The following is a 13,557-nucleotide window of genomic DNA, read 5'->3' on the forward strand; positions in this document are numbered from 1 at the left end:
TAGAAAGACAAAAGATTGTTTTACAATTTAATTATTCAACATGAAACTATTTTCTAACATCACCACTGTTTTGTAATACTTTCTTAATTATTTTTTTCATACTTTGCATTCATATAGTGCTGGGAAGGTTAGTTTTAAAATGCAATATGTTACAGATTTATTTCTAGTTACCTGGTTAAAAATGTGATATGTAATGTAATTTACAAAGTTGTGTATCTTATTACAATTAATTAGTTTTCTAACAAATGTTTTTAATTTAGCAATAAAGCTAAAAATGTCAAGAAATAGGGTCTGCCAAAAGAAGGCATTTCTGCACAGTAATATATTTACATGTAACCACTGAAATTAACAACATTTTGATTTGTAACTGTAATTCAATTACTGATGGATTACAAATACATTTATTTTGGAATTTAATTACATGTAACTCATTACATGTAATCAAATAAAAAGGAATTGTAATAGATATATCACATGGCATTAATTATTTCATATACTGCAAGTGTTGCTGAGTTCCTAGTTACATGTAACTAATTACTCCCAAACACTGTGTGTTACACCTCTTATGCCACATAATATATCTGTTTCTATTCATTTTTAATCTTTTTTCAATCAACTGTTAGCTGCTGAAATGACCAAATGCAGACTCAAGTCAGGGCCGAGCCTGTACTTTGAGGGCAAAGCGTCTCACTTCCGGTGGTATTGTTGCGCATTGACGCAGCTCACAGTGAGAAGGGGGGAAGGGAGAAGGAGACCGCTGGGCTTTGAAATGGGGAGACTGGAAACAGGGATGAAGCAGAGGGAGTCGGGATCGTAGGCGGCTCCCACTACAGCTGACGGAAACCGAATGAAAACAAGACTATAACGTTGGAAGCTGAGTACAAGCTGAAACACTGACATAACCACCAACACAGCTGGACAGATGCAGGGGAAGATTTGGAAAACTTTGCGACATGATACATGAGGTGTGTTGGTGTTGTGTGAGGGCTCCCCCTTGTGGTTGAAATTAAAACGGTTTCATCAACCCCCTTTCACTCTGGGGTCAAATAACCTACTGATGTCAAAGTGTCTGGTGGAGCTAACTTTTTCCTTTATCAGTTTTGTATAATATTAATTATACTAATTATGTTTAGTTTGATGTTGCCAACCAATCACAGCTGATGGACCCTATAACCCTCACATCCTGACCCCTGTGGTGACCGCACTGCTTTATAAGTGGCAGAGGTCGGAAAGTATTCAGACCCTTTATTTAAAGGTCCCATATTATTCTCATTTTCAGGTTCATAATTTATTTGGAGTTTCTACTAGAACATGTTTACATACATGAATGTAAATACAACACATTATTTTTCTCATACCGTTTTAGCGTCTCTCTCAGAGCGCCCCCCTCCTGAAAAAGCCCAGTCTGCTCTGATTGGTCAGTGTTTTTGGGTCTTCCCCACCTTCGGTCTCAAGGTCTCTGCACTGTCACTGCAGTTGGGGAATGACTGTAACGCCACTGAGCAGCAGTTTCTATCTTTAAATAGTATAGGTGTGACATCACAACTTCACCAAAGTCCTGATGGCTCGTTTAAAGGCACAATTTCTGAACATAGACTGGTGACCTTTCTCTGTGGATTTAGTGTTTTGATACTTAGACAGTATTTATACTGCACCTACACCTGCTTTATAATAAAAAAATACATAGAAATATGACTTTTACAATATGAGACCCTTAAATCTAAGTAAGACAAAATGCTCCACCACAAATTAAGTTCCTGAATTCAGAATCTTAAGGAAAAGAAACAGAGGGATTATCAGTAAAATGTACTTCATGCTACAATAAGTAACTTTTCATGAAAAAACAAAACCCTCGTCATATTTGCTGAAACTACGATATATATTCTGACAGTCGTACATGAGTACATGGTTTTCCTGGCTCCTCCTGGTGCTCCTTATGGTATTTGCATGAAGCCTGAACTAAAACAATCAGAGTAGACGTCGGTCATCTGTGAACGTGAAAGGTAAAGCAAGCTTATCGTCGTCGGTTCTCTTCTGCTCACTTGTTTTACCGTGTACGCTGTTGTTGGTGGTTCAGCGTGAGCAGTGAGTTTCCTCCTGGCTCTGATTGGTTGTTTTTGTTCAGGTGCGGTGGATTCTTGCAAATGTCATTAAGGGCACTAGGAGGAGCCAGAGGAACATGATGTTTTCTTAAATCATCTGTCTTGGGATACAGTGACAATTTCAGCAGATATGACAAAAAGTTATTTTAATAAAAGCTATCTACTGAACCTTTAGAGTACCGAGGTAAAGTTTTAAACACAACTAGGGGTCTGGGCCCTCTAAGGGGTCACACTGTAAACCTGTGGAGACATAGTTCTCTGTGTAGATGAGTAAAACTACAATATTTCCATTCCTCAATGACTGTGGCACCCTCCCTAACATGTACATTATTTCACCAACGGAGGTCAGTAGAGATCTGATCTGAGCTCTGCAGATGCTGTGGCTTTATTGTGGAGGAGTGATGCCGATTCCTTCCCCCTGTCTTCTCTCTCTGTCAGAGGAAATGCTGCCTACTGCTGCTGTGATGGAGAGCAGCTGCAGGAGGCGTCACAGTCCCTGCTTTAATGGGGAGCAACGCTCAGCAGGGTGGATCCACACACACTTGTTCATGCACGTACCCTGCTTGTATTCAAGGACCAGTCTTATATTTTTCTTTCGATGTTTCTTTTAAGCATAAAATTAAAGAATGATTCACATTCAGGACAATGCAGGCGCTGGCTCAGCACTAAAACAAACAAAGTGTGCTTTACATCACACATGCTGTCAAGAAACAACCTGCATGGGCACATCCCAGTGTGCTGAACTCTCCATCAGAGTCCCGCTGCTGGAAGAGGCTGACTGTGTGCCATTTTCTCGGCCAGTCCCCAGACAGCTTCAGTCGAGTCCTGATAAATAGAGATTTTAATTCCTCCGGACAGGGCCTGTGACTGTCAGGATAGCCTGAGGCGGGCAGGGGAGACTCTCCTCACAGGCTGTGTCCGGGTAAAGACAGGCAGCTCTCACTAGTGGCATCACAATGAGGCGGTGAAGTTCAGCTGTAGGACAAGACGCTCATGCACTTGTTTCCAGACCCAAGTTTTTCCCCTTCCAACATGTTCCCACACTCACTGTAGCCTCCAGGCCAGAGTTATGATGTTTACTTGAAAATAAAATCCACACTTTTTGATAAGAGTTTACCAGAGCGAGAGACACACGCGCGGGCAGAGAAGTTGCGGCGTTGCATTAGTCATGCAGTAAAAAGGAGCAGGGGTGTGTGGAGGAAGAGGAGCGGACCTCTTGAGATGAGTAAGCACAGCCCTACACTCAATTTACTGCTTGATTTATGAGTTCATTTCCTGCGCGAAGTTCTCAGCGGGGGTGAGGTGGTATATCTTTCCCACTATAGGTAGCAGTGGCTCCACTTCCCAATCCCCCATGAGACCCACTCTCACCACTCTGGGCCTTAGTGGGACTATAAATAATGGCCGCTGTAACAAGTACACATTGAACACAGAGAGGAGAGGATGCCGAAACATCTTTATTCATGAAGGAGGTTCTTATCTTCCCCTGCAAAGGACGAGATGGATTCAGACCACTCTGCATACTGAAATGCAGTGTACAGTTATACTTTCTGTGGTTCTGCTCCCAGATAAGCGCCTGGAGATATTTCGATGATCAAAAGGTGAAAAGAAACCTTTGATACAGCTGTTTTTTCTGTCTGTGTGTGTGCACGCAATTTATAAATCGGGGAGGGATGCATTCAAATATAGTGACTTTTATCTTTTAAAACGATTAAATGAGATGCAGCTTAAGACCTTGTCCACATGTGCACAGGTATATTTAAAAACATAGCTTTTTTCTGTGCATTTTGGCCTTTCATCTGAATGCAAGCAGTGTTTTTGGTGATTAAAAACAGACCTCTTGTAAAACGCAGTCCAGGGTGAAGATGTTCAGATTCTCAGTCTTCATCGTTGATGTGTAGACAGGGAAAACAGAGTTCCTAGCTTGTCATCTCCTTTGTTAAGTGTCACAAACAGATCTGTGGAAAGAGTGCTGGAATCTGAAGCCAATTTGACAGAGTAGGCACACTGTGGCTCAACTTTGGGGTCGGTCACGTGATTGCCATTGTTCCCATAGGCTCTCATTGTGAAAAAACACGTCTGCAAATTAGTGGATACAATTTTTTTTGAGCATCAAAACCCCTGCGAAAAGACTTGTATCACTATCTGCATTTGATCAATTTGGTCCGATAACATCTTGAAAGTCTAAGGATCCACCCAGTGAAATCACTTTATTCCCATTTAAGTTAATGGAGGGCTAAAGTGGAAGTTAGCCGCTCGGCTGGCTAAGTTGGTCCTGCGCCTGTTCCATGGGCCCACAGATGCAGAAGATCTTGGTCAGTTGCAAACAGAACTATTTACATGTCTACACATACATCTACAGTTACTCTTCCACTACGTTGAGGAACAGAGGCGTCAGAAAGCACTACAGAGGTCACTGCTCTCGGTAACCTTCTGGTAATGGTTTTTCATCGGTCAGCATCTCCTTCTTCTTCTTCTTCGTGTGATTGGCCAACGTGAAGTAAATGAAGGAGGGTTTTAAAAAATACCAGTGTACGTGTGGACGAAGCCTAAGAGGAGGGATGCAGAGTGAAATGCTGCTAGGATGACTCGCACAAGACCAATGACTTTCTCAAATGTGCTTGTATGTACTGTAAGGAGAAAAACTATGGAAGATTTAAAATGCCTAAATTCAAACTAATCAAACAAAATTACAAAGTGAAATACAACTTTTTATTTATGCATTTATTGTGTCTTGACTAAATAAAAAAAAATGCCAAAAGGACAATTCATATTTTTTGTCTTTAATAACTTAATAAACTGCAAATTAAATTCCCATGCTAAGCTCTTTGGCTCTCAGGATAAGCTAATGCTAATCGATGTCCACAAGGCAGAGGGCAACTATTAGCAATTTTATCTGTTAGCTAGAATGGCTCAAAAGACAAGTGAAAAGGATCACATTTGTAGTGTGTGACGTTACTACTCTTAACTGTCTTCTGTGTTTTCTTTTTATTTGAATGTTGCCTGGAAAAAAATCGTATCAGAATTCATTTCGTTATTCATGTTAAAAAGCTAAATAATTGTGCGTTAATTATTTTGATTGATTTGTTTTAACTGAAGCATTTAAATCTTCCATAGAGAAAAGTCTGACAGGCTGCTGTTAGTTAACGCCTGCAGAGGTGGGTGCTAGGCAGTGCCAGCCCGCTCCCTTTTACACGACTAGAATCCAGACAAATGGAAGTGTCATCTCAGCGAGAGCGCTCGCCACTGCCTGACCAACTTGAAGCCGAGCAGCAATCTAGCCTACAACTGCCCACCGGTTTTCATCTCAGACACTTTGTTGTCTATTTTCAACGAGGCAGCCGCAGGGGTCACAAGTGGTGAATCAGCCTTGTGGGAAGGAGAGATGAAAGACCGCTGCTGTGGGGAGGGGAGAAAGAGAGAAGCATCCCACCGTTTCCTTTCATTGTCCCCTATGAATGTTGCTCAGGTCAGAAGAAGTACCAGCACCAAAGAATTATATATAGCAGACAAATGACGAAGTTTGCACTGATTTTTTTTCTTGTCCTCCCACTGAGCCACGAGGTCCGGGCTCTACAGGGCAAATCAGCCACAGCAGCAGCAGCAACACATCCTTTGGAGGAAACACAGGTAATGGAGATCGAATATGTGCACAGAGTACTGTATGATGAATACGCTCATGGGTATAAAACTTAAGTCTGTCTTGTAAGACAGTACCAAACCCTGCACATTTCCTCCAGGAGCATCCCATGAATTGATGTTTGTAAATGTTAAGGCGTCAAACTTTTCAGTGTGGCAGCCATTTTGAACACTTAGGCTGTGTTAAGCTTGAAATGAACTGGCTCCTTCGAAGTGGAACAACTGCACATAAAGGCAGGAAGAAAGCTGGCATGGTACAGAGGTGGCGAGAGGTGATAACCGAACCACGCGTACTTTGGAGTCTCTCCTCAAATGTGTCATTTATACACATGCAAAGTAACTGTTAGTAGAAAATAAGTAGAAGTAGTTGTGTGACAAAAGAAAAAATTATCAAGCATATCCTCCCCCCAATCTCTGTTTCCTGCATCAAACATATTCATACCACTGTAACTGATCTTTTATGTCACCTGCCTCATAATAAAATTAATAAGAAAAGGCAAATATCTCTCTCCGAGTCTATTCTGCCATAATCCCAATACAATGAAGGCATAGTGAACTCTGCTGACAGTGACATTCAGAAAAGTCTTTATCAACATCTATTTTCAGATTAGTGTAGGCCTACTGGTTACTCACCACACTTTGAATAGTTTTCACTGGAACTTACAGGAAAAAAAATACTCCCCATAACTATAGTTCCATTTCATTCACCTCCACTGCATATGGGAGACAGAAACCTCAGCTACGGATAAATCTCAAATCTTGTGTAAATAAAATCCAAACTATCTGCGCTACGAGGTACTACCAGAGGTTAATTGTGAAAATATGTTTTCTAATTTGTAATTAGGGCACAATGACTCAAGTAAGTGGCCTCGTTTCTGTGCCGACTGACAGCTCAGACTTATGTCACTTTGAAGGAACAGTTTGACATTTTACAATTATTTGCATTCTTGCCAAGAGTTGGATGAGAAGATTGATATCTCTTTTATCTGTCTGTTCCGTATGAAGCTAGAATAGAACAAGGAGACAGTTAGCTGTGCATAAAGACTTGAAGGGACAAACAGCTAGCCTGGCTCTGTCCAACATTACCTATAAAGCTCAATAATTAACCCACTATATCTTTCAAGATGTGTTTTTGTTGAAAGCAGGGGAAAACAGCTAGCTGAGGAGTTGTATTCTTGAAACGTCTCCCCCATCTAGCTGCTCCAGCTCTTATAATTAACTGATCATTAGCTATTTGGCTGTTTTCTTCTTTATAGAAAGAAAAATGTTGCTAAGCTGATGACATTGTGCTGTACCACTCTCATACTGTATGCTAAATATGAAGCTACAGCCAGCAGGTTAGCTTAGCTGACAATAAAAACAGGAAGCAAAAGAAAACCAGAAATTGTCACTGTTACTGTTTTTGTTGATATTCAACAAACAAGATAAAATATGTTGTCAGTTTTAGAAGTGATAGGATGATTATTTTTGTTGGACAGGGTCAGGCTAACTGTGCAAACACAGGCTAACTTCCCGTCTTTTGCTAAACTAAGCTAATCATCTCCTGGCCCGAGCTACATAGACTACTTATGGTGTCCACACCAAACATTATAAGTATAACAATACCTATATTGTTTAAAACTAACTAACTTACTCAAGTGGATGGCGGAGTCCACACCACAAAGGTAACAACGGCAACAGTGGCAAACAAGACCGTTGGGTTCACTTGCAATTTGATGATCGATAGAAACATTGAGGGCTTCACAGCCGAAGCATGTGCTCATGCCAGCATTTAGGCTACAGAACATCACTGTTAATCAAAATCTCTTTTCTGATGGAGGTTGGGCCAGGCCCCAAGCAACGCTGTTCAGGCCTGCTTCCAATTTTCCCCAGTGGCCACTCGTGGAATTGCAGCAAAAAAAAAAGAAAAAGTGGCCCAAAAATCATTTTCCCCATCGGCCACCATTACAAAAGAGGTGACAAACAAATAAGGTCAATTATGACTCTTTCTATAAATGTTTGATCTATAGAGGTTTTATATTTGTAAAACTTAAAAATAAAAAATTACTAAAAATTCATCACAATGTAAAGTGAGCCGAGTTGGAAATCGTGACTGGAGCCAGTGGCAGAAACACTGGAATACAGACAAGGAAGAGACTAAAACCGGTGACTAGATTTTTAAGTTGTAATATGCTATGCAGATTATTCCAAGTCCAGGGAGCAAAGTGGGAGAAGGCCTTTTCCCCCAACTTTGTGCAAACCCTTAAAACCTATTACGAGAACTACCTGGAGGAACAAAGCTAAAGACTTTTTGAAGTCTGCATCAGAAGACGAGTATACCAAATAATAAAGCGTACAGATTTGTCTGTAATGCTCACATTGCTTTAGTTATGGTTACAGGTAAAGTTCTGGTGTGGACGACCCTTCAACGGACAAACAGGAACATGGTATATCTCTTAGCAAGAAAGCAGATATACCTGAAATGTTTAACTATTCCTATAACAGCACTTTAACATTACATTTCTGTGACAAAATCTAGAGGAGTGGCTTTGTCTCCATGCTTGGTATTTAAGCCACCACTTGTTTTAATTGCTGAATTTCGATGTGCTCTTCCCCACCTTGTATTCAAATTTGCCTATATGTGAATGATGATAAAGACAGCACTGTGCTATTAACAGAAACAGACAAGGAGGAATTTAATTCCTGTCTCACACTTAATCAGGCACAGCTTCATGCAGCTAAAATAGCACCTTGTTATGACATTAGCATTTAAAAGAAGGCATTATTTCTACACCATTGCTCTCCTGATTTCTTACCTGAAGGATCTAATTATACTTTCCTCTAAGTATTAAGTTACGGGATAATTAGCGCTCTGCTTGTACTGCTTTTAGATATACATGAACTGCAGGGAGGAATGTTTTAATGTGAGTTATATTGACTATAATGTTAATGCCACCATTGCGAGCAGCCGTGATTTGTGCTGTATGATTGTGGTCTGGCACTTAAATTTAGTTAGGACCACAAGTGGAAGTCTTTGCCGTCCTTTGGGTAGCCCTATTAGAGACTAAATGTTACTTTTGACAGTTTGAACAAATGAGGGAGAAAGCCGGAAAGAGGAGAGAAGATAACTGTCGCTGTCTTTGAGCTATGGCAGCCATCCAGTATGAGCCTTCTTTGTATTCAGAGAGCACCTCGTTTTTGTGTCAGTGCGGGACAAGAGAAGCACTTAACGTGACATTTAGAGATGCTCAGAGATTCTCTCTGGAGGCCAGAGGGAGGGAGAAAAGAACCAATGATGTTATCGCAGACATGTGTTTTAAATGCCAGGAGGGGTGCTTTGCCAGAGAGCTTTGGCCACAAAGATAAGAGAATAACCTGGGCCTCTGGTCTTGCACCTCTTGCACCGGTTCTGGGGCTCACGTTAAGCTTTGTCTGAAATGGTTTCATCTCTTTTCTATCAGATATGATCTTTTAAGGCTTACAGAACAATCTTCTTAGATTGTACATTAGGGCCGCTGTTATCCTTAGAAGAAATCCACACATGCATGGTGCATTTTAAATAGTCAGCCACAGGATGGGACACACAGCTTTATGAGTGGGCGACAGAAGCTTTCTGGGATTCTGAATCTGAACCAGATGGTCGTAATACACATCTTAACTGTGGATCACAGCCATTTTAAAGACTCTCAGTCCCCTGAATAATGTCCAAAATCTCTTTGCCATTAAACTAAATATCTCTTATTGATGTGGGTTTATCCTGAAGGGACCTCCACAACAAGGCAGCATGAATATTTAACAGGTAAAGAAAGGTCAGTCTTCTGGTATGGATGCTGAGAACCAATCAATCATCATTTCTCTGTGAAATGTGTTCAATTAAAGCAAAACCTGTTTACGTTACCACAAGATGCAAAGATTTGTCCTCGCAGAGATTCTTTTTTTTTTATCAAATAAATCCATGTAATGGATGTCTAAATGTTTTGCAATTCAAATGTGCACCCTTCATCCATCTTGCAAATGTATCTTTCTTCACGCAGTCTATGTAAGCATTTGTACTTGTGCACAAAATGCCGTAGCGTTTGATGCAAGGTCTAGCGACTCTGCTATACCCTCCTATAAATCAGGCAGGGAGTTAGATGTATGAAGATCGAGCTGCATAGTGATGAAGCTACTGCACGGGAGCAGAGTTTAGGGAACAAGGTTAGCTATTCATCATGAGACATCCTACCGACAGATCTGGAGAACTTCCACAGACTCATTTTTCCATTTGTCTCCAATATGGTGACTCGCTCCTGTAGGCTCCGGCTCTTTAATGCTTCATCACAGTCGCAGACACCTTACTGAACAGTTTTCTTGGAAACGGCACCTAATGTAGGAGGAGAGCACAGCAGAGGCATCACAATATTAATACTGTCACTGGTGACAGCTGGATATTGTGGGCAGCTGAATTGGTTTTACTGGTACAAGCTGGCGAGGAGAGGCGTCTGATTCCGTTTGATCTGTGGTAACACCGCTTCTCGTCTTGGAAACATTACTCTTTTATTGCTCTCATCATATTTTACCATTTTCCATCATCTTGAACCACTGCAATTTGCCAAATGTTCCCTCACAGACCCCTTTTCTCACTCTGCCACGTGCTTATATTATATGTGTGTTTACTCAAGGAGGAATAATCCATTTGTACATTTCTCGCCATCTGAGGGCCTCTTGAATATTTAAGGCTTTGATGTTTGGTTGTCTAATGCAGTTACCTAAGCAGCTTGCCATAACCGGCCTCCCAGAGATTCTCCCTGCACGCTTCTCCCCTATTTTATGCAATGTGTGTGGATTGCGAAAATAAAGTATCCTTTTGAAGCCGCTCCTTGCTGCCTCTCGGGAAGGTGTTTTCTGTAGATAATGACTTCTTTCAATTCACACCTCACCCGAAGAGTGCTGCACAAATCTTTTTTTTTTTCTTCTTTTTTTTAATTCTTACTTGCTAAAGGCTTGAGTACCTGCAAATGTTGTGACATGAATTTAATCATGGCCCATTGTTGGTGCAAGCACACATGGCAGACTTGGCCAGACATTAATTATTCCATCTCTATGGCTAATACAACAAAGAGGCCCAGCTGCCAGGTAGCTGGCATGGAGGCAATTTGGAAAAATGGAAGCATAAACAAGAGCTGAGGACCGGGACAGTTTCCAGTGTATGTGTGCCTGGAATGTGTGATGACAAAATTCATGCGGCATGCAGTCTTAAGTAATGTTGCTGTAAATTGGCAATAAAATAGTGAACTGTTGACTGCCAGAGTTATTGGGCACGTGGCCCAGACAGTCCCTGACTCAGCTCAAAGGCATGGTTAACCTGGCACAGACACACACCAGCTGGATGGACTATTAACTGCTATAATCAGTAGGAACCTCACAACAATGACATGCTCATGTCTGCATGCACTGCATAATTTTCAAATATAGAGATCAAATCTTAGACAAACTGGTATTTAATGTTTTGTTGTAGCACAATAAATGTACAGAGAGAGTAAGAGTAAGAGTTTCACCTGTTGAAAGAAACAGCTTTAAGGAATACTTCCCCTGCAAAATGACCATTTGTATATCAATTACTCACCGCATGTTACCTTGAATTTGTAAAGAAAATTTTGCTTTTCTCGCATGCCTCCCGTCAATGGAGAATTATAAAAAGGCAAACATTCTTGAGGAATTGAAGTCATTGGGGTCAAGGTTTTACAACAGCAAAACACAGCTTACACAGCTTGTTCAGTATAATCCAAGTCTCATTCATCCAGTCGTACACTCAGTGCTTCTAAAACCTTATTATTTAAAACACTTGCACCTACACAAAGCGTGCCCTGAGTGACTGAACACGCATGTGTACAAGCTCAGCTTGAGCAGAGCTCAAATGCACGTGTGCTTAGGCATGCGTCTCGGCCGTGCATAAGACTTTTTTCACTGAAATGTTTTAAAATGTTACGTTAATGGCAAATCTGTGAATATAACCCTGATGGTGTCATAGTGATGTCATCAAGGTTATTTCAGTTTAACCTTGGAGAGTACATTTGTTTTTACTAAAAGCCTGTGTAACAAACTGAAGGTGTGGAGTTCGATGTAAGTCTAACAAAAGACACTACTGAGTTGCATCATGGGAAATGTATGATCCACTCTTTTTGACTCATACTGGGGACTACAAGTTAGGACATCTTGCCCTCTGCTGCTTTGATTTTGACCATACTTTTTTAAAATTGTGTCTCTTGAGTCCTCTAATGTAATAAAAGTACAATGCTTAAATGCCAGAGCGCTGCTTTAAGAAATGAGATTCTAATTGTTGTGTGGTATATGTGTGTGTGTGTGTGTGTGTGTGTGTGTGTATGTTTGTGTGTGGACCCCAGGATCCCCAGTTCCCCATAGAATCTCCATTAACATTTTGATGAAGCTAATGGGGATTCTAATGAATTACAATAAACCATCTATTCTTTGCAATTGTTAGTTACGAATGCACCTCTGACAACTTTATGAAGTTATTATCAGGTGCTTTTCATGAAATCAACACATTCAATTAATAAATGTATATCCTATTACAGTAGTGGCACCCCTGGAAATTTTCTCATGGGGGTGGCCATATGGGGTCACTGAAAATCTTGGGGTGGCATCAAAACCAAAAGCCATAACTGAATTTCAGGAATTCGATTATGCTGTGTAAGTGTCCAGGTGAGTTGAAAACGACGCCAATATAAAGGATAAGGAATCACACACTGATATACTTTGGCTTCTTTTATCCTGGTAATGTTACTAATTATCTGATGTGTATACACTAATACTGGTACAGTGAACATTTTGAGTTCCTCAACAATCCTGATTAAAGTGTTATGTATCTATACATGTCAGGTGATTCATTGTCCTTCAAATAGGCTGGTTGTATTTTTCATTAAAAACACAAATATACAACTTTAATTTGAAGGAGTACATCGATTGTAAGAAATATCACGTTCACTGGGAACAAACCTTCTCAAGTTTAGGGGGTACCCACAGAACCCATTTTCATTCAGATATCTTGACGTGAGACTTGAAGGGACCCCTTTGAAAATGACCGTGCCAGTTGTTCCCTCAACAAAATTTAGCCTAACTTTGGAGCATAATGTAGCCCCCTTCCCAACAGGCTGTGTCAACATGGTTGGTACCAATGGATGCCTTAGGTTGCCACCTTCACAGTAACTTAAAAATGAGCATGCTGCAGCCTATTAAAAGCAATAATATAAACCTTTCAATTCTTTTCGCCACAGTGGGCAGTGGGGGAGTCATGGCTCCCTCTTGGGGCCACCATTGTTCTCCAGACTTCCACACTAATGAAAGTACATCTTTTACAGATTTAACCATAAAAAGACGTACAATATTCTTTTCACTGTGAGTACAACAAATACAAATGGTGAATTTCAGAGTAAGAAACAGATGCTTTAAAATTACCGTGTAAACAAAGATGCACACTTTTTTTCTCAAAGAAGGCATCATGCCTTTTAAGATGATAAATCGTTTTGACGCTATTAAGTTCAAAGAGAAAAACACTATTTACAGACATCCTCTGAACACACTGACCTAATTAAACTTTTTGATACAGTATTAGATGGTTGCTTTGGTAGATATACGAGTTGTTGGAGAGGTACTGTACATGTTAACAAAGGCAGGAAGATAAAAACTAAAAAAGCCTTGGTGACTGTCAAATATTCCATGATTATTTTCTCTTTGCCTTGATCACAACTGGAGTTCATATGCATCAATAATCACATTTTACTGTGGGGTTTCACTTTGAACACTATATATGCATCAGCATGAGAAAAGTGTTTGACAT

This window comes from Epinephelus fuscoguttatus, linkage group LG24 (genome assembly GCF_011397635.1).
Source record: "Epinephelus fuscoguttatus linkage group LG24, E.fuscoguttatus.final_Chr_v1".
NCBI lineage: Eukaryota > Metazoa > Chordata > Actinopteri > Perciformes > Serranidae > Epinephelus > Epinephelus fuscoguttatus.